This window comes from Trichechus manatus, unplaced genomic scaffold (assembly GCF_000243295.1).
Source record: "Trichechus manatus latirostris isolate Lorelei unplaced genomic scaffold, TriManLat1.0 scaffold00014, whole genome shotgun sequence".
Lineage (NCBI taxonomy): Eukaryota > Metazoa > Chordata > Mammalia > Sirenia > Trichechidae > Trichechus > Trichechus manatus.
Window position 1 is genome coordinate 25,043,438 of NW_004443950.1, and position 21,084 is coordinate 25,064,521.

Consider the following 21,084-nt stretch of genomic DNA (forward strand, 5'->3'; position numbering starts at 1 on the left):
ACTTCATCATTTCTTCCTTTTGCTTTAGCTACTCAACATTCAAGTGCAAGTTTCAGAGTCTCTTCTGACCTCCATTTTGGTCTTTTATTTCCTGTCTTTTTAATGACCCCTTGCTTTCTTTATGTATGATGTCCTTGATGTCATTCTACAACTGGTCTGGTCTTCGGTCATTAGTGTTCAGTGCATCAAAGGACGATCGCTAGGCTAGCTCAGTACCCTGTATCTGCTCCTCTTCCTGACTCATCGTGTTTTATGACTTCTGTTTGGGTGTTTCTATCCATCCTCAAACTATGCCTTGAGGCTGGAGCAAGGATATCCACTTACTGTTTCAGACCTAAGTCTGGCATCCCACTCTGAAGTCTGATGAGGGGCCTCTGAAGTCTGATGAGGGGCCTGAAAATTGAGGGACGGATGGGTAGCTATTAAATGACTACTTTCCGCTCCATAACTATATAAAACTACCTCCTTCACATTGGCCAAGCCTCTGCTCTTGCCCTGTGACCGTTCAGCCTCCTCCTTTAACCTTTGACGTAAAGTCCTTCCCACATGTAGGGTTTCCCTTCAACCCTATCAGTGTGAGCCACACCAGAAGCTTTACTCTCTTGGGAGTAAGAAGAGTCTCCCAAAGCCCTGGGTAAATTCCCTGACAAGTATGGAGTAGTAAATGGGCAGGTGACTCCAGGTAAGGGCATCCAGCTAAGAGGGTAGGTATGTTAGGGCTAAAACCAGCCTACACACTGCTCACCAAGCCTTGTATCACGGCACAGGGCTACTTCCACCCAAAGGGACACTTTATTTTTTAAATAGGCTTCCTTGACTCTCCTCTCCTTCATGGAAGAGACTTACCAGGTTGTCAGGAGGGAGAGAGGCAGGAGGAGGACCATCCCAGTATCTTACCCCAATTTAATCCCTGGATGACACAAAGAATAACTGCCAATCCAGCAATATCATAAAGAGGCCATGAATTCTAGTCTCTGATAGGCCACCTACATTTTTTAAAAAATTGGAATGAAAGGTGGTGTTGGCTCTTTGTGACAAAATAAATATCGTCCAGAAGCTTTCACTGAGCCATATCTACTCTGTGCATGATTCAGGTGTTAGCAAGAAACATGCCCTCTTCATTCAAAACAATATTTTCTGAGAGTCTGAGGGCATTTGCATAAGCTGCTCATCTCCCTGGAGCCCTCTCTGCCCAGATCTTTGCATGGCTGACTCCTGAGCATCTTCTGCATACACAATACACACCCTGGGTTGCAACCGCTTCCTCCAAGGAAGAAGTCCCAAAATTCAGAAGCACCTGTAGTTTTCCAGCACTTTGAATACCTCTCAGTTTTCATGCTCTGTCAGGGCCTGGGAACGTACTAAGTTGAATCATATAAAATTGCCTTTTTTGTAGGTCAAAATAAAGACGCAATACTTTCAAGAAAAAAAATTTTTTAATTCAGTCAAAATATGCACTGTTAGCAGTAACCACTTTCCCACAATGGGATATTAAATGATATATATACCATTATTTACAAAATTCAGCATTTTTAAACTGTTAAAATGTATTCAAATCCTCCAATTACTGCTTTTCAATTGGGGAATGTTCTATTTCTTAGAAAGAGCTCCAAATGATGAAACAGTGGTCATCTGTTGAAAAAAGGCCGAGTGAGAATGACGGATGTAGCAAAAGTTCTTAATCCAATGCAGTTAACTTTGCTATGGCGGTTTGTGATTTCTGTGGTCAAACGTCATGAAAAAGTACAGATCCATATCTGCTAACCAATGCAGAGTGCTTTTAGATCAAATTTTGATATATATTTTTAACATACTGAAAATAAAATACTGCTATTATTGTTTTACCAGTGTTAAAAAGCAGTACTGAAATATCCTTTTTTCAGACTACCACACAGTCATCAGAATCTTTTTTGATTGCAATGATGGTTTTGACATGTTTGGGAACTTCACCAGCTTCCAAATGTTGTCCAGATCAGTTTCAACTGTGATATAGTATCCATTTTTGGCCATAGATTATGATCCGCTCCAAAACAGATCTTTGTTGTTTCAAATCTTAAGAGATGAAACATCTCAGTTTATGATCCTCCATCAACTGGTGTAGTACCTACCCACCTGTCCAATTTTTTCACCTTCCCTATTGCAGCCAGGTGTCGAGAAATTGTCGTAGCAGAAACTCCTAAGTCTGCTGCAAGGCCTCGAATTGCTGTTTTGGGGTTAGCTTCCACCATAGCTCTTAACTGATCTTCATTTAAAACAGATTTGGGCCTCCCGCGAGGTTCATTTTTCAGACTCATATGCCCAGACCGAAATTTTTCAAACCACCACCGGATGGTCCTTTCACTAACAGAGCCTCCTCCAAAGACGGAATTGATGTTTCTGCTTGCCTCGGCTGCACTATGGCCCAGTTTAAATTCATATAAAAAAAGTATTCGTAAATCTTTCAAAGATATGGTACTGTTCACGTCTGTGAAGGAAATAAACAACAAAAGCTCAGTCATCAAAGAAAATGGAAGAGCATAATACTATTCTGAATACTCAACAACACAATCAAACTCATGGTCTGCTCTTAGTTGGTCACAGATCAGCAGTGTCACTCGCAGGTTACCTATTTTCATCACTGTACTCTGCTGTCATCAGTTTACATCAGCCTTCTGGCTTTCCACTGGGAATAAAATTTCCAGAATTTTACAAGCATCTACCATGGAAGAAATGCTTTCAAACTAAAACATGAATTGTGTTTTTAAACCCAGGAGTTCAATGTCTACCAAACCATTTTTTCAGTACTATCAAATTAAGATCTCAGATCAATTTAACACTTGTAGAAATTTCTCCCGTAGTAGGTTCAAAATACCTGTTTCTCATGTTTTCTCATAGATGTGTTTTTAGATCTTCCTCTTCCTCAACTCATATGATCTGAATGGCTTCTATTTCACGACCTCTTTCTGTGTCCTAAATTCTCATTTCCTGTAGAATTTATCTTCTTTCACCTAACTCTCAGTTTGACTCCTCTGGGCTTCATGCTTAATTTTGGTATGTATGAATAAAAATAATATATTTTAGGGTTATGAAAGAACTGTTTGCCTAAGTTCTCATTTTTCCTCTGGCAGTCAAGTATTCTAAATGGCACTAGAGTCTACTATCTAAATTATTTTTTAAAACTACAACTATGACATACATGTCCCACCAAAGGGTTTTAAAAAAAGGATGACAGATATTCAGCAGAGCTCAAGTCCACACAATGCGTGATGTGAGAGGAATCTTGAAGTATGAGGGGGTGTTTTCTTTTTTAGTGCCTTTAATTCTAGCCGCCTATCAGTACATATTCCTCCATAGAAACCCTTCTGCCTTTTTCCTCTCCTCTGCTTCCAAGATGGTGAAATGGAAAGGAAAAAGGTCTCCGTTCCTTTTTGCCCTCACTTAAATTCCAGACTGAACCATTCCAAGCATGCAGACAAGTAATCTTCTATCACTGAAGAAGGAAAAAAAAAAAATCTGACTTCAACCATAATATATTGGTACCAAAATAAACAAACTCATTGTAACACAGAAGCATCAGAAGCCGTCTAACTTCGGGGGAGGGATGAGAAGAATCAAAATCAACAGCCCAAAGCTGATTCCTATGACGTGGAGGTCAGAGATACCTCCACTCTCCAACCTTTTTACCAGTTCTGACACCAGCCATCTTCCCAACAGCACTCTCTACTTCTCTGCTGGGTTTGTTAATTTGCAATGGCCACACAGAACTCATAGACCATACTCACAGTTACGAGGTTTATTAGGGAAGTTAACAGGCTACGACTTGGGATCAAGATCAACTTGGAAACAAAAGAACAACTACGGAGACAGGATACAGTTCATTAATCAGGTCAGCTTCCAACCAAGACAGGGCTCAGCTCCTTCTCTGCTGTGCCCGCGGGCCTGGCCCCACTCTGGCCTCTGACGCCAGACCATGTTCGGGCTGGGCCTCGGCCTCCGGGCCCTGCTCAGGCATCTGCCGCTGACCCCTGCTCTGTATGGGTGTCGGCCTCCGGGCCCCGCTCAGCAAGTGTTACAGTTTTTTGGCTCCACCGTCAAGTGCCCGGAGGCACCCCATTCCGTCAGCAAGGCTCCTGCCCCAAGGCGCTCAGCTTTCTCTCTTCATGGGTCAGCGAGGCCACCGCAGCTGCCTCGATCCATGGGTTCTGGCCCACTGCAGCCATCTTGCGACCATCTCCTGGTTCTCGCCGCTCGTGCCATCTTGTACCATCTCATGCCATCTCCAGTACTACAGCTCTCTGTCTCCTGGGTCTAGGAGGTTCTCAGCATAGGGAGCCTGGGTCCAAGGGACAAGCTCTGCTCCCGACTCTTCTTCTTGATGGTAGTAAGGCCCCCCTCAGCCTCTGTGGGATTGGCTCTTTTATAAGCCACCAAGACCATGAACTGACCAATCCACTCAGTAGGCCACAGTCACTTTCTTTGCATAGTGAACTGTCTAATCCCTGCAAGGATTTTACGTACCTTATTTGCATAGTAAACTTTCCAATCCCTTTGCAAGACCGTGCCAGCAACTCATCTTGGCAGAACTACAAACCCAGGGCCAAAAAGGCCATATATGAAGAGACACCTGTTGCACTGCACATATATTGCAAAGATAATATTAGGTAAGTTAGTAGCATTATTTTAATCCCTGATATACTGAAATCAATTACCCTGTTGTTCCTCAATGGAGTGAAAATGGGACGGAGGTGATTCTAGTCAATATAGTAGATTTAACTAAGGTAAGGAATCAACCCTCCCAGTCCAAACAAACAAACATGCTAGTTAAGACACAACCAAAAACCAAACCAAACCAAGCTTGTTTTAATACACAGAAAAACCAAAACCAAACCCGTTGCTGTTGAGTTAATTCCGACTCATAGTGACCCTACAGGACAGAGCAGAACTGCCCCATAGGGTTTCCAAGGAGCACCTGGTGGATCTGAACTGCTGACTTTTTGGTTAGCAGCCAAATTCATAACCACTACACCACCAGGGTTTCCATTTTAGTACATAGTTGAGTCCAAATTGCAAGAAAGAGAATTTCTCAAATGCAAAAAAAGGTCAGAGAGAAGGCTGAAAGTCTTGGTGGTGAACAGACACGTGAATAGAAGAATTCATATCCCAGAACTACAAATAATGGAACAATCTGAACCAGAAATATTTGTAAATAAGTATGCCTAAAATGTTCAAAGAGAAAAACTTAGAAATAAAATCCATTAGGCAAGAACAGGCCACTGTAAAAACAAATCCTACATCGCATTTAGTTACCATGTCTTCTTAGTCTCCTCCAATCTGTGACAGCTCCTCAATCTTTCCTTTTCATGACCTTGACTATTTTGTGGTGTTTGGCTAATGGTAATTTCCTACTTTTCCCGTTCCTTCTATATTTATTAATTGGAATTCTATTGTAAGGAAAAGCTGTTCCTTCTCTCCCATTAATTTATTTATTTCAGTATGGACTCATGGATGTTTACTTTATTCCACACACTGTAATCAAATAATATCATTATTTATTTTGTTGCTCAGATCGTCCCAGCTTTGGCCATTAGAAGCTCCTTCAGGTTGTTGTCGTTGTTTTTTCATTTCCTTATTTCCTGGAACCTCAAGATGTTTCAGGCTCCCCTGTTATTCTCCCTGTCCCAGTCCTAGAAGCAACCACTTCTCCAAAGAGCCCTGGCTCCTTTTATTGGAGAATGGTGTTCAGAAACCAATATCCAGGTGCTAGGTTTGTTCATTATTACTTGGGTGTCACTGCTCTCTCAGTGGATAAAACTTGGAAATACATGCATACTAACCCACACATATGCTGATATCTCAGATTCCACCAAAGATAAACTAGATAACTGGGAGCTCCTAAAAATTACACACTTATGCTTATCAAAGACTTCACCAAAAAAGTAAAAAGAGAACCTATAGACTAGGAAAAAACTTTCCGCTATGTCATATCTGACAAAGATCTAATCTCTAAAATCTATAGAATACTTCAACGCCTAACAACAAAAAGACAAAAAATCCAATTTAAAAAAATGGGCAAAAGATATGAACAGATACTTCACCAAAGAAGACATGAAGGGGGTTAATAGACACATGAGGAAATGCCTGCGATCATTACTCATTAGAGAATGCAAATCAATATTACAATGAGATACCATCCCACCCCGAAAATACTGGCACTAATTAAAAAAAACAGAAAATAACAAATGTTGGAGAGGTTATGGGGAGATTGGAACTCTTATGCACTGCTGGTAGGAATGTAAAACGGTACAACCACTATGGAAAATGATATGGCACCTCCTTAAAAAGCTAAAAATAGAAATATAGTTCAGCAAGTCCACTCCTAGGAATATATCCTAGAGAAATAAGAGCCATCACACAAATAGACATATGCACACCCATGTTCACTGCAGCATTATTCACAATAGCAAAAAGATGGAAACAACCTAAGTGCCCATCAATAAATGAATGGATAAACAAATTGTGGTACATACACACAATGGAATACTATGTAATGATAAAGAACAATGATGAATCCTCAAAACATCTCACAACATGAATGAACCTGAAGGGCATTATGCAGAGTGAAATAAGTAAATCACATCTGTCCTACAGGGTCGCTATGAGTAGGCATTGTCTCGACCGCAATGGGAAAAATTCCAGACTGTTTTCCAAAGTGCCTGCTCCATTTTACATTTTCCCCAGCAGTACATGAGAGTTCCAATCTCTCCACACCCTCACCACCATTTGTTACTATCTTTTTTAGCACTGCCATCCTCATGGGTATGAAGTGGCATCTCACTGTGGTTTTTATTTGCATTTCCCTAATGACTAATGATGTTGAGCATCTTTCATGTACTTATTCGCCATTTGTTTCTTATTTGAAGAACTAAATCCTTTGCCTGTTTTTTTTTTTTTTTTAATTGGGTTATTTGTCTTTTTATTACTGAGTTGTTCTTTAAATATTCTGAACGCAAGTACCGTTTGAGATATGGTTGCAAGTATTTTTTTCCCATTCTGTGGATTGTCTTTTTACTTCTTGATGACATCATCTACAACACAAGTTTTAAATTTTGATGTAGTCCAATTTATCTACCTTTTCTTCTGTCATCTGTCCTTCTGGTATCATATTTTAAAAAACCATTGCCTAACTAAATGTCAGAAAGATTTACTGTTACGTTTTCTTCTAAAAGTTTTATAGTTTGAGCTCTTATGTTTGGGTTGAAAATCCATGTTGAGTTCATTTTTGTCTATGGTATGAAGCAGAGGCCCAACTTCACTTTTTTTGCACGTGGATATCCAGTTGTCCCAGCACCATCTGTTGAAAAGACTATTCTCTCTCCACTTAATTGCCTTGGCACCTTTGTTGAAAGTCAACTGATTGTTTTCCAGGCTATTCTTCCATGTTTGTTTTTTCCACATGAATTTTAGTTGACAGCTTGTCGAACTCCATAAAATAGCTTGTTCCTATTTTTATTAGATTGTACTGAATTTATAATTTTCTTAGGGAGGACTGATATCTTTATGATGTTGAGTCATTCTACCTCAGAACAGGGGATGTTTTTCCATTTGTGTAAATCTGCTTTAGTGTATTTCAGGGGTGTTTTAAATTTTTCTTGCATATTATTAAATTTATTCCTAAGTATTTAATGTTCTATGCTGCTATATATTATAAATGGGGCTTTCTCTAACATTATGTCCTCTGTTTATTGTTTGTGTATGAAAGCTACTAATTTTCTATATATTAATTTTATATCCTGCTACTTTACTGAATTCTTTTACTGTTTAAATTAGATTTATCACTGACTCCTTGCGGTCTAGATATACTATCATAGCATTTGCATATAGTAAGTTTTACTTCTTCATTACTCATTCTTGTGCTTCTCATTGATTTCTCTTGTCTAAATGCATTGGTTAATTTACTTCTAGTACAATGTTGAGCAGTGACAGAGATGGTCGGCAACCTTACTTTGTTCTTGATCTGAACAGAAATGCCCCTAGTGTTTTTCCATTAAATAAGACACTAGTTTTAAGACTAAGGTATATATACTTTATCATAGTAAGAAAGTATCCTTCAATTCTTATTTTCTTGAGCTTTGTTTTTTTTTTTTTATCATGAATGGGTACTGAATGTTTTCAAAGGCTTCTCGGCATCTGTGAAGATAATCCTATGATTTATCTTTGATTTATTAATATGTTATATGATATTAATTGATTTCCTAACACTGAACCAACTTTGCAGTCCTGGAATAAATCCAGCCTTAGCACTTTTACATTTGGTCTTCTCTCTGCCTAGAATTTGCTTTCCCCTGGTTTTCACACATTTAGCCCCTTCATCCTATTTAGGTCTTAGCTAAAATATTACCTCCTCAGAGAGGCAATCCCTGAGCACCCAATCAAAGTAGCCTTCCAGTCATCCTCTAGCACAATACCCTATATTAATTCTCTATTCAGCACTTATTATTAGCTGACATTTTCCTAAGTTCATTATGTATCTGTCTCGACTAGAATGTAAGCTCCATGACAGCAATGAACTTGTGTTGGTAGATTTACTGCTATATGCCCAAGAAATACAGCATCTGGCATATTTCAGGCACTCAGTAAATGTAGTAACCCCATTTTGAGTTCATTAAATGAACCCAGTATCTGATTTTAACATAGGAAAAAAATAAGTAACAAAAATGTGCCTTCTCTGAACACATTTACTGAATAAATCTATACTTCTGTATATTAAAGAGAAAGCTACAAGCTCAAACAAAATTAAAACCGGTAAATTTTAGACAATTTAAATCAGTGAACTGAAAAAGTGACCAGTACTTTAAAAAATGTTAATGCTAAGACCAAAGATTCTTTTCTTTCACATTTAATATTTTCAAATTGAAATTTCTCATTAAAATTTGTTACAAGCTTTATCAGTATTGTGAAAAAGTTAACATTTAAACTGGATAAAGAACAAACCAACAGCATAAATGTACGTATTGTATCTAAGAAAGCTAAGATGAACTTCCATAGATTTTAATATTTAAACTTCACCAGTAAAAAAAAATTTAACTCACAAAAATTAATTTCAAATATATATCCACTCCTCACTTATCGACACGGTTAGGTTCCAAAAACCAAGTCATTATGCAAAAATTGGTGTTATATGAAAATGGAGGATAACCACATCAGATCACAAAATGGAGGATGGCATCATTACAAAACTGCCAATTTACATTATAACTGCCAAATTACATCATTACATAACTGCTAAACCACTGAGAATCATGGCCTAGCCAAGCTGACACATAACCTTAACCATCACAACCAGTGTTACTCTCTCCTCACACCTCAGCATTCATTACTGCCAGATGTATGTCGTTAATGAGCAAAATAGTCAGGTAGCAGATTTTTTTACTATTGTCATAAATGTGAAATGTGCGATAACAATAGTCGGTAAGTGAGGAGTAGGTGTACACACTAGAAATTTTAAAAGGTGGAAAGGTAATAGAACTCTTAACGATTACCTGTAAAGAGGGATGATTTCTCTGAGTGTTTTACTTTTAGACGTTTCCTATTAATAAATATGTAACCACAAGGACAAGACTTACATGCAACAGGAACCTGGAGCGAAAAAAAAAGGAAAAAATATATTACCAATTTACTACTATTAAATTTCTCACGTGTTTATGTGGTCCCTTCAACTGAACAATAATTTAGTTGAAGGTTGAAATCACATTTATATTTAAATCTATCTCTTTATAAAAGATTATTTAAGATACGATTTATATCCTATACACCTTCCCATTCTCCTAGGGCTTAATAGTGTCATGCACATAGCTTTGTATATGTTAATGTGAGTGGCCAGGGGAAGAATTTGAAGAAAATTAATATTTCCTAAATGTCAGTCCTAGAATAGATTACAACATGGATTAGACTAGAAAAAAGGGATTGATTAGGAAATTATTACATTAATTCCAGGACGAAATGCTGGTGGAAGAGTGATTTAAAAAAAAAAAAAGGATGCATTTGACAGACATTTCAAAGGGGTAGGAGATAAGATTTAGGGGGGAAAAATCAACAAATTGATTACTGGTTATAAAGCAGAAAGAACTGAAAATGACTCTGAGAGTTGAAGCATGAGAGGGAAAGATGGCCAGTACCGCTGACAGAAAAAGGATAGTTTATAATAGCCACTTTGAGGGGCAAGAATATGGAAGAGCATGAAAAAAGATGTTCAGACACAATTCCATAAGCATTATAGGTTTCTTTTCCTTAACTGTAAAATATCTAAGGTTCTGTTCTGCCTGAAGAGGTCCATGATCCTTACATATTGAAAAAATAAATAATTATTTAAGGTGTTTATTAAAGTATAATGAATATATAGTAAACTGCACATATTTATAAAGTACAATTTGATGTTTTGGCATGTGTATACACACGGGAAACCATCACCACAATCAAGATAGTGAACATATTTATCATCCCCAAATGTTTCCTCATGCCCTTTGTAATCTCTTCTTCCTATCCCTCCCTACCCCCCAGTCACCAGGCCACTATCGATCTGCTTTATGTCACTATAGATTAGTTTGGATTTCCTAGAGTTTTATATAAATGACATCATAAATATATACTCTTTTTTTATTTGGCTTCTTTCACTCAGCATAATTATTTGGAGACTTCCCATGCTGCATGTAACAAGTTCATTCCTTTTTATCACTGAGCAGTATTCCACTGTAAGGATATACCAGTTTGGATATTCATTAACTTGCTAATGCACATTTGGATTGTTTCCAGTTTGAGCTTATTACAGATAAAACCAAAAAACCAAATCCGTTGCTGTGGAGTCGATTCCGACTCATAGCAACCTTACAGAGCAGAGTAGAACTGCCCCATAGAATTTCCAAGGAGCAGCTGGTGGATTCAAATTGCTGACCTTTTGGTTAGCAGCTTATGAATATTCTCGTACCAGTTCTCATATAGACATATGCTTTCTTTTCTCTTGGATAAATACCTAGGAGTGGAACGGCTGGATCAAATTGTTTTCCAAAGTGGCTGTACCATTTTATATTCACACCAGCATGTATAAGAGTTCCAGTTCCTCCACATCCTCACCAACACTTGGTTTGTTCAGCCTTTTATAATTTTAGCTACTTTAGCAGACGGCATCTTAGTTTCAGTGCTGCTATAAGAGAAATACCACAAGTGGGTAGTTTAATGAACAGAAATTTTCTCAGTTTAGGAGGCTAGGAGTCCAAATTCAGGGAGCCAGTTTTAGGGGAAGGCTTTCTCTCTCTGTCAGCTCTGAAAGGTCCTTGTCTCTTTTCAGCTCCTGTTCATCAGTTCCTTGGTGATCTTCATGTGGCATCTATCTTCCCCTCCACTTCCAACTGCTTCTCTGTGTCACTCTGCTCTTTATATATCTCAAAGGTGATCGGCTTAAAATAACCTACACTGATATGGCCTCATTAACATAACAAATAAAAACATATTCCCAAATGGGATTACATCCACAAATATAAGTATTAGGATTTACAATGCATATTTTGAGGGGGACACAATTCAATCCATAACACATGGGTAGTAGGCTCTCAGGTGTAGTTTTAATTTGTATTTCCCTAATGACTAATGGGAGCCTTGGTGGCACAGTGGTTAAGAGCTCAGCTACTAACCAAAAGGTTGGCAGTTTGAATTCACCAGCTGCTCCTCGGAAATCCTATGGGGCAGTTCTACTCTGTCCTACAGGGTCACTAAGAGTTGGAATCAATTCGATGGCAATAGGTTTGGGTTTTTTTTTGGAATGACTAATGATGTTGAGCAACTTTTCTTGTGCTCATTTGCCATCCATATATCTACTTGGGTGACGTATTCAAATCTTTGTCCATTTACTACATTATTTCAGCAGTGCCTTTCAAAGAGCAGAAGTTTCAATTTTGATGAAGCCCGATTTAACTTTTTTTTCTTTTTTGGATCGTGTTTTTGGTGTCATAACTAAAATATTTGCCTAACTCAAGGTCACAAAGATTTTTCTCTGTTTTCTTCTAGAAGTCTTATAGTTTAAAAGTCTTAATTTAAGTCTATGATCCATCTTGAAATATTTGTATATGGTACAAGGCAAGGATCAAAGTTTGTGTGTTGCTTTTTTTTTTTTTAACATGTGGATATCCAATTGTTCCAGCACCATCTGTTGAAAAGAGTATTTTTTCTCTGCTGTTGTGGTCACCCTGTAGAGAAGGGATGGACCCCACGCACAAAATCTGGTTCAGATATTGAGACTGATGACGCCATTCATGCACCAAGAATGTATGAAAAGGCTTTCATAATGAGGCTTTATGGGGAGAGCAGGGCAGGTTCCCAAGCAGGTCCAAAAATGGCTTGAGAGAATAAGGAGAGGAGACTGGCCTGGGGTTTTTAAGGTGGTTAGGGGGTGGGGTAGGGTGGGGTGAGGGCTCCTGCGTGTGCACAGCCGAAGCTTGTGTGGTTTGAATTTCCTGATCGAGCTACAGAAGAGAAAACTCCGGCTCTTTTTGTTTATTGTTGTAGTTTAAATGAAATTTACATTTCAAGTAAGTCTCTCATACAAAAATTTATACATACATTGTTATGTGACTCTAATTGCTCTCCCCATACTGTGACAGCACACTCCTCCTTTCCACCCGATTCCCCATGTCCTTTCAACCACCTCCTAGCCCTCTCTGTCTTCCCACCTCACCTCCGGACAGAAGCTGCCCGTTTAGTCTCTTGTATCTACTTGAGCTAAGCAGCACACTCCTCACGAGTATCATTTTATGTCCCACAGTCCAGGCCAATCCCTGTCTGAAGAGTTGGCCTCGGAAATTGTTTCAGTTCTGGGCTGATAGAGAATCCGGGGGCCATGCTTTCTGGGGTTCCTCCAGTCTCATTCAGACCATTAAGTCTGGTCTTCTTACTAGAATTTGAGTTCTGCACCCCATCTTTCTCCTGCTCCATTAGGGACTCTCTGTTGTGTTCCCTGTCAGGGTGGTCATTGGTGGTAGCTGGACACCATCTAGTTCTCCTGGTCTCAGGCTGATGAAGTCTCTGGTTTATGTGGCCCTTTCTGTCTCTTGGGCTAAAACTTTCCTTGTGTCTTTGGTGTTCTTCATTCTCCTTTACTCCAGGTGGTTGGAACCAACTGATGCATCTTAGATGACCGCTTGCTAGCTCTTAAGACCCCAGACGCCACTCACCAAAGCAGGATGCAGAACATTTTCTTAATAAGCTTTGTTATGCCAATTGACCTAGATGTCCCCTGAAAGCATGGTCCCCAGACCCCTACCCCTGCTACTCTGTCCCTCAAAGTGTTTGATTGTATTCAGGAAACTACTTAGCTTTGGTTTAGTCCAGTTGTGCTGACTTCCCACTCAGGCTTTCTTATCATCTTGCCTACATGTGAGGAGACAGGCAAGGAGTAGTGGGGCTTCAAAGCTGTTAGCAATCAAACATCAATAAGAGTCACAAGTCACACTTTTTATAACAACTCACCCCTAGTGTGTGATGACTGAAATATGCCATGTTTCATTTAAATGAATTTGAACTTTTTTAAACAAAACCATTATGGTGCTCTAAGAGGCCTGTAGCCTGAGGCCACTAAGGAAGGTGAAAGTCCCATTGAATGCCTTGTTCAAGAGCTCAGCATTGTATATTTTGAAAAGTGAAATGAGTGCCTTGGTCACTGTCAGTAATGTCTGGAATACCAAAGGGGATAAAGTATCTTGGTGAGGCCTTGTATTCAGCATTAGTATGTGCAGAGACATGTGGCCTTAATTTACATTTTGGGTATCTGTGAGGTATGAGATTCCCAAAGTTACTTACTCCAAAAGGGGGCAATCTTGGGAAAGAAATTGTTGTTGCTGCCATTGGCCTGACGAAATGGCCAGATCATTTGCAATGGTCCAAGAGTCTATAAAAGTGTACAGATGGGGCTGATTGCTGGCCAGAGCATCCATTGCTAAGATAACTGCCTGAAGTTTGGCCAACTGTCCTGACCCTTGGGTCCTGTCCTTGAATCAAGAATGTCCAAGTTAAGGAATGGCCATTTATCTGTTTGCACTCCTCTTTCAATTATTTTAAGTGTATACCTAGGATTGGAATTGCTAGATTATATGGTAATTCTAGGTTTAACTTTTTGAAGAACCACCAAACTGTTTTCTTCAGTGGCTGTACCATTTTACAATCCCGCCAGCAATGGACGAGGGTTGCAATTTCTCCACATCCCAGGCAACACCTATTGTTTTCCATTTTATTAAATCATAGCCATATGAACGGGTGGGAAGTAAAAGCTCACTGTGGTTTGATTTGCATCTCGCTAATGACTAATGAGGAGACTTGGTGGCGCAGTGGTTAAGAGCTCGACTGCTAAACAAAAAGATTAGCAGTTTGAATCCAACAGCCACTCCTTGAAAACTCTATGGGGCAGTTCTACTCTGTCGTATAGGGTTGCTATGAGTCAGAATCAACTTGACAGCAATGAGTATTTTTAATGACTAATGAAGGAGCCCTGGGGGCACAGTGGTTAAGTGTTCAGCTGCTAACTGAAAGGTTGGCAGTTCAAACTCACCAGCTGCTCTGTGGTAGGGGGTACAAAGATGTGGCAGTCTGTTTTCATAAAGATTAAACCCATTGCCATTGAGTTGATTCTGACTCATAGCAACCCTACAGGGTTTCCAAGGCTATAAATCTTTACAGAAGCAGATTGCCACATCTTTCTCGCACACGGCGGCTGGTGGGTTTGAACTGCCAACCTTTTGGTTAATAACCTACCACTTTAACCACTGTGCCACCAGGGCTCCTTAAGATTACAGCCCTGGAAACCCTATAGAACAATTCTACTCTGTCCTCATAGGTTCACTAGGAGTTGGAATCAACTCAATGGCAATAATTTGTTTTTTGTTTTTTTTTTGGTTTAATGATTGACTAATGACATTGAGCATCTTTTCAAGTGTTTGTTGATCATTTGTATTTCTTCTTTAGTGAAATGTCTGTTCAAGTCCTTTGCTCACGTTTTTTTTTTATTCAGTTGTCTTTTTGTTATTAAGCTGCAAGATTTCTTTATATATTGTGCATATTAAACCCTTATCAGGTATCTGGTTCCCAAAAACTTTCTCCAATTCTGCAGGATGTCTCTTCACTCTGTTGATAAAAACCTTTGATGAACAAAAGTTTATAATTTTGATGAAGTCCAATTTATCTATTTTATCTTATGTCCCTTGTGCTTTTGGTGTCAATATCTAAGAATCCATTGTTAAAAACTAAGTCCCGAGGGAGGCGGGGCCAAGATGGTGAAGTAGTCAGACGCTTCTAGTGGACCCTCTTACAACAAAGACCAGAAAAAACAAGTGAATTGATTATATATGGCAACCTGAGAGCCCTGAACATCAAAGGCAGAGTTGAGGAACTGGACCGAGCGGCAGGCGGAGGGAGAGACAGTTCGGAAGCAGTGAGGAGTTGCCAGACCTGACCCGGTGAGAGCCTGAGCCCTTCAGGCCTGAGCAGCTCGGGAGTGAGCGGTGAGGCTGGCAAGCACTGGTGCTCAGGAGGCACATTTTGCACACTGGGAGAGGCTCAGTGCCAGAAAGTCTACACAGCCACCCAGAACCAGTGAGAAGCAGCCCTGGATTGGCAAAAGATAAGTAATTGCGTCCGGCCTACCACGCAGATCAAAAACACCCCCCTTAGGGAAAACCTCTCTCCCATTTACCTACCTGCTCCCTGCTCTGCACTGGGTCCTGGACTGGCTTCAGCAATTGCTGAGTCCCCTGGGCTGGAAGCAGGATCTGTCACATGCCCAGAGCCATTCTCCCTGCCTTGGAGAGTGAACAAATTAACAAACAGAGGGAAAAATAAACTGCCAGCTCCTCTAAGCCAAGAACCCAGGGTAGGCACAGCTCCTTTGCCTAGGCACAGGTATAACGGATCCATGGACTTTGAGTGCCTTTCCCCCGCACAGACTTGTGTGAGCCCATCTCAACAGCATAGGCCCTCATTACCGCAGTACAACAGGGTATATACCGAAAGTCTAACTTCATCTGTTCCAGCTGTGAAGTGGCAGGTTCTTGACATTTGACACTGCTCTGCCCATTAAGCAGGGTCTTCACCTACCCACACCAGGGGCCTGAGGACTGGTGGCTCCACCCATGCCACCTAGCCACCTGCAATCGGGGCCCATGAATAAGAGGTGTCCTCCAGTCCTTAGAGCCAACATTAGGTGCTCACAGTCCGGCTGCAAAACCCACCCACCTACGTGCTCTACGAACAGGGACACGCCTTCCTCCTGGACATTCAGGGGCAGCCGTCAGCCCCCTGTCTTGCTCAGAGTGTGTACCCCTGCTGCAGCCAGATGCCTGTTCCTACACCAATCACCCATGCCTGTCTAGGACTGTAAGTGAGAGCTTACACCACACAGTTGGAGGCTACCCACCTGGGCACCTGAGCTGAATCCATACAAGAGGAGTGGGCAGACTCCTGAGCTTACATACCTAGGAACAGATCTAACCACCAGTGACAGGACATTAGAGCTTCAAAGGTGCCAATAATCAAGCTAGCTCATACAAGCAGCCTATTTGGACATATCAAAACAAAACAAGAAGCTAGGACACAGTAAGCAAACATAAAAATAATAACTTATTGATGGCTCAGAAACAACAGTCAATATCAAATCACATAAAGAAGCAATCCATGATGGCTTCAGCAAGCTCCCAAAATAAAGAATGTAGAAATTTCCCAGAAGAGGAAAATTTATTGGAATTACTGGAGGCAGAACACAAAAGATTAATATACAGAACTCTTCAAGAAATTAGGAAGGAAATTAAGCAAAATGCAGAACATGCAATAAAAACTAAGTCTCGAAGCATTAACCCTATGTTTTCTTCCAAGAGTTTTACGGCTTTAAAGCTGGATCCGTACCTCACACCATATACAAAAATTACTTCAAAATGTATCAAGGGCCTAAATGTGAGATCTAAAACTGTATAGTATATACGTAATATCTAAAAAATTCAATAAAAAAAAAGTTTCATGTTTTAGTTCTTCCATTTAGGCCCTTGAGCTATTTTGAGAAACTTTTCCTACTTGGTGTGAGGTATGGTCAAGTTCATTCTTTTACTTCTGAAAATCAACACCATTTATTAAAGAGACTGATCTTTTCTGACTGGATAGGCTTAGCACCTTGTCAGAAATCTATGGGCATAGATGTATGCGTTTATTTCTGGACTCTCAATTCTATTCCATTAGTATATATGTCTATTATTATACAAGACTGTTTTGATTACTGTAGCTTTTAATATGTTTTCAGATCAGGAAGTGTGAGTCCTCCTACTGTGTTCTTCTTTTTAATGATTGATTTGGCTATTCTGGACCCCATGCAGTTCTATATAACTTTGTAGACTGGCTTTTCCATTTCTGCAAAGAAGGCTGTTGGAATTTTGATACGTATTGCGCTGAATCTATAGACTGCTCTCGGTAGTACTGACATCTGAACAATATTAAGTCTTCCAATCCATGAACACAAAATGTTCTTCCATTTATTCAGTTGTTCTTTAATTTCTTTCAGTAATGTTTTACAGTTTTCAATGTACAAGTCTTTCACCTCCTTGGTTAAATTTATTTCTAGATAGTTTACTCTTTTAGATGTTATTGTAAATGGAATTATTTTCTTAACTTTCTTTTCAGAATGCTCACTGCTAATATATAGAAACCCAGCTGATTTTTGTGTTTACCTTGTACTTTGTCACGTCACTGAATTTATTTATTGGCTCTAATAGCTTTCTTGTGGATTCTTTAGGGTCATCTAGATATAGAATCAAGTCATGTGTGAAGGGCATAGTTTTATTTCTTCCTTCCCAATTTGGGTATCTTTTACTTTTTATATTTGTTTGCTTGTTTATTTTGCCTAACTGTTCTGGCTAGGACTTCCAGTACAATATTGAATAGCAATGGTGAGAGGAGACATCCTTGTCTTGTTTCTGATCTTAAGGGGAAAGCTCTCAGTCTTTCTCCACTGAGTATAATATTAGCTGTAGGTATTTCATAAATACCCTTTATCAGACTGAGAAATTACCCTTCTATTGTAGCTTGAGTGTTTTTATCACTAAAGGGTGCTGGATTTTGTGAAATGCCTTTTCTGCATCAATTCAGATGATCATGTGGTTCTCTTCCTTTGTTCTATTAATGTAATGTAGTACATTAATATTCTAATGTTGAACCACCCTTGCCTTCCTGAGAGAAAGCCCACTTGATCATGATGTATAAACCTCGTGGAGTCAGTGTGCTAGAACTCTGTTGAGGATCTTTGCATCTGTATTCATAAGCGATACTGGTCTGTAGTTTCTTTGTGGTGTCTTTGCTGGCTTTGGTATCAGGGTAATGCTAGCTTCATAGGATGAGTTAGGAAGTGTTTCCTCCTCTTCCGTTTTGTGGAAAAGTTTAAGAAGAATTTAAGTACTTCCTCTATAAATGTTTGGTAGAATTCCCCAGTGAAGTCCAGGGCTTTTTTCTGTTGTTCTTGTTGTGCTGTTTTAACTGATTCAATCTCTTCACTTTTTATGGGTTCGTTGAGATATTCTATTTCTTCTTAAGTCAGTGTAGGAAGTTTATGTGTTTTAGGAATATGTCCATTTCCTCTAAGTTACCTAACTTGTTGGCATAAAATTGTTCCTAGTATTCTCTTACAATCCTTTTTCTTTTATAGGGTCAGTTGTAATGTCCCCATTTTCATTTCTAATTTTAGGTTTTTGCATTTCCTTTTTTTGTTAGTCTAGCTAGAGTTTTCTTAATTTTATTGCTCTTTTCAAAAGACCAACATGTGGTTTCATTGATTCTACTGTTTTTCTATTCTCCATTTCATTTATCTCTGTTCTGATCTTTGTTATTTCCTTTCTTATTGTAGCTTGGGCTTGGTTTGCCCTTCTTTTTTATAGTTCTGCAAGTTATAGAGGTGGATTATTGGTTTTAGATCTTCTTTTCTAATGTGTTTATAGCTACATTTCCTCTGAGCACTGCTTTCACTGTATCCCATAAGTTTTGATAAGATGTGCTTTCATTTTCATTTAACTCTAAGCATTTTCTGATTTCTTTTTATTTCTTCGACTTACTAGTTGTTTAACAGTGTTGTTTAATTTCCATATATTTGTATATTTTCCAGCTTTGTTATTTATTTCTAGTTTGATTCCATTACAGTCACAGAAGATGCTTTGTATATGATTTTAATTTACTGAGACTTGCTTTGTGACCTAACACGTGGTCTATTCTAGAAAATGATCCATGTGAACTGCAGAAGAATGTATATTTTGCTGTTGTTGGATGGAGCGCTCTATCTCTGTTAGGTCTAGTTAGTTTATAGTGGCATTCAGGTCCTCTATTTCTTTACAGAACTTCTTTCTAGATGTTCTGTCCAATATTGAAAGTGGTGTATTAAAGTCTACAACTGTTATTGTAGAGTTGTCTATTTCTCTGCTCCATTCTATCAGTGTTTGCTTTAAATATTTTTGGGCTCTGATGTTAGGAGCATATATATTTATAACTGTTATATCTTATTGATGAATTGGTCCCTTTATCATTATATAATGTCCTTCTCTCTTATAAAATATCTTCATTTAAAATCTATTTTATCTGATATTAAAATCACCACCCCAGCTCTCTATTGGTTACTATTTCCCCATAACCTTAGGCTTCTCTAAGTACAGTATAATCATGCCATTCCCTGCAAGGCCTTGAAAGACATACTTATGGACTAAGGAACATGAAATTTCTAAGCCACCATTGCTGTTGCAGCTATCAGTATGGTCTCCTTTGTTTAGATTTGAGCTGTCATTTGGAAAGCCAGAGATAGCCCCTGAAATGCTGTGAGGATCCTCTCTGACCACAATTCTGATGCTGTACAGTTTACACATAGTGTCCCCTATCAGGAATCCTTCTGCAAAGCTGAATAAACTGCTGCCAAAATGACATATTAGGGCCTGTGATGGTTAATGTTATGTGTCAACTTGGCTAGGTCATGATTCTCAGAATTACATAATTATTCTCCATTTTGTAAGCTCCATAAGTAATATTATCTGATCACCTCCGTGATGTGATCTGATGTGATCACCCAATCAGTTATAAGGGGAGTTTCCTCAGGGGCATGGCCTGTACTTATATATATCTATATCTATCTATCGACGTTCTGACAAAGCTCACTTTCTTGCTCTGGATCCTGTTTCTGGGTCATCATCTGACCTCTGGTTCTTGGGACTTGAGCCAGCAGCCTACTGTCCGACCTGCTGATTCTGGGTCCGTCAGCCCCTGCAACCAAACCACTTGAGTCAGGAAAAGCCTTCAGCTGATGCCTGACCCACGGACTTTGGAATCTGTCAGCCTTCACAACTGGGTGAGTCAGTTCCTTGAGATAAATCTCCCTCTCTATATACATATATATATTACATGCTTCATTAGTTTTGCTTCTGTAGTGAACCCAGCCTACTAAGATAGGGCTCTTGTGAATCTGTATGTTAAACCCTAGACCACTAGTGTGGTCAAGCACTAAGGCCATTTCATGACCTAATGAATCTGTTGTACAAAACACACATCAAAAATTCAAGAAACTACACTGTATGTAGGAACAGCAAATTAGTTTTTTTAAAAAAAACTAGAAAAACGCACAACAATTTTTAAAAGGGGGAACCTAGAAAAATAGAGCTTCAATCACGACTTAAGTTTTTTTTAGTACCGTTCAATTATAAATTTTAAAAAGATTATGTGGGTTATAAAATTTAAAAGTATACTAAAAACACCGATTTACTAAAATCTGAGAAAAAACTCATTACACTGCAGATCGTTTTGTCACATTTATGTGAGTGTTCGGGTCACAAGCTGAAAGGCCACAATTTAGGGGGTCCACCGCACCCATCCGAAATGGAACAAAGCAAGCCAGGTGGCAGGAAGGGGCTTCGGGGGCCAGGGCCCTGGGCTCGGACTGGAGCACATCGGGCACTCGGGCCGGGGCAGAGGGGCCGGAGGGGCTGTGCTCGTCCACTCGGGCCGCTGTCACCCGGGCCGCCGAGGGGCTCGCGCGGGTCCCCTCACAGACGCCCACGGCCC

General features: G+C 39.5%; 1 long non-coding RNA gene across 1 annotated transcript; it reads right to left on the bottom strand.

The window, feature by feature from the left end:
* Positions 1-72: 72 nt before the first annotated feature.
* On the bottom strand, positions 73-20,240 carry LOC111819634 (uncharacterized). The gene is made up of 3 exons (XR_002823221.1): positions 20,185-20,240; positions 9,519-9,615; positions 73-2,464 (listed from the first exon to the last, which is right to left on the bottom strand). It is a non-coding gene; the product is annotated as an uncharacterized LOC111819634 (long non-coding RNA).
* Positions 20,241-21,084: the final 844 nt, after the last annotated feature.